Source organism: Nomascus leucogenys, chromosome 21, assembly GCF_006542625.1.
Source record: "Nomascus leucogenys isolate Asia chromosome 21, Asia_NLE_v1, whole genome shotgun sequence".
Classification (NCBI taxonomy): Eukaryota; Metazoa; Chordata; class Mammalia; order Primates; family Hylobatidae; genus Nomascus; species Nomascus leucogenys.
In genome coordinates, this window is record NC_044401.1 from 65,711,691 (window position 1) to 65,713,107 (window position 1,417).

At 35.7% G+C, this 1,417-nt stretch overlaps 1 non-coding gene across 1 annotated transcript; it reads left to right on the top strand.

The window, feature by feature from the left end:
- The first annotated feature begins 489 nt into the window (after positions 1-489).
- On the top strand, positions 490-592 carry LOC115832262. The gene has a single exon (XR_004027687.1). It is a non-coding gene; the product is annotated as a U6 spliceosomal RNA (small nuclear RNA).
- The last annotated feature ends 825 nt before the right edge of the window (positions 593-1,417 follow it).

Genomic DNA, 1,417 nt, shown 5'->3' on the forward strand with positions numbered 1-1,417 from the left:
ATGTGGATATCATGTAGAGTTAGACAGTATAATAGCACGTGAGCATTATATCAGGCCAGCCTTGAAAAAGGCTGACCAACAAGAACTTTGACTTAGGAGAAAGAAGGCAGTGATTAGAGGATTGGGAAATAGTTGTACTCAAATAAAAGTGAAAATAAAAGGTTAACAAGCACCTTGTGCAAAAATAGTGGGTATAGTTCAGTCCCCTTCAAATATGTCGCTGATACTCTCAGATGAGACTCAGCACAAAATAATTGAGAACTAATGAACAACCACGAATTAAGCTCGCCAAATGAAATTTATACAGTGAAATTCTATGAAGCTGCATTAATACACAAATACATTAATTAATACATTAAATATTCAACAAATGTTTATTTTCTACAAGGTTAAGACAGGCAATTGTAAATGAATTAACATTTTCCCTGTCCTCACAAGGCTCTTAATTTAGTAAGGATATTAGCAAGTCAGAACATTTTTACAGAACAATCACTTTGGCAGTATGTATACTAAAAGCGGAACATTACGGAGAAGATTTGCATGGACTCTGAGCAAGGATGACGTGGAAATTCAGGAAGTATTCTCACTTTCCGAAGCTTGACTTTCAAGAAAAATATTACTATAGAAGATAATATTAAAATGGCTGTGAATATGTATGTACAAACACACATATATAGATAGATAATACAAGATGCAGTCTTATGCTATGCACAAGAAAACTGTTTTCATATAAATGTTAAGGTAAAGGTAAAATGTTGAAAGTACATTTACCATCCAAACACTAATCTAAAAGAAAAAAAAGGGGTCTTTAAAACTGGAAGAAAGAGGTGGAAGAGTCAGTCAAACTGATTCAATGTAAGAAGAAGTACCTGTTACCGTTGGCTTTGATGTTGGAGATAGAGAGCCATGAACCAGGAAATATGGGCAGCCTCTAGGAGAGGGGAAAATCCAGGAATTTTGTTACTACAGGTGGCTTGAAATAACATATTTACTAGCTTACAGTTCTGCAGGTTACAGGTCTAATACAGGTTTCATTTGGCTAAAATCAAGGTGTGGGCAGGGCTTCATTCCTTTCTGGAGGCATTAATGCCCTGCCAAGACCTTCATTTTAGCCAAGCGAAATCTGTATTGGACTTGTAACCTACAGACCTGTAAGCTAATAAATCAGCGGTTTCAAGCCACTTGTAGGAACTTGTTAAAGCAGCAATAGGAAGCAAACATATCATGTAATGAAGTATTATTCAGCCATGAAAATGAGTATTGATACATACTACAGCATGGATGAATCTTGAGCACATTATGTTAAGTAAAAGAAACCAGTCACAAAAGACCATGTATTACATTATTCCAATGTCCCAAATAAGCAAGTTTATAGAAACAGAAAGGTAGATTCGTGTTGTGTAGTGCTTGGGGTAGG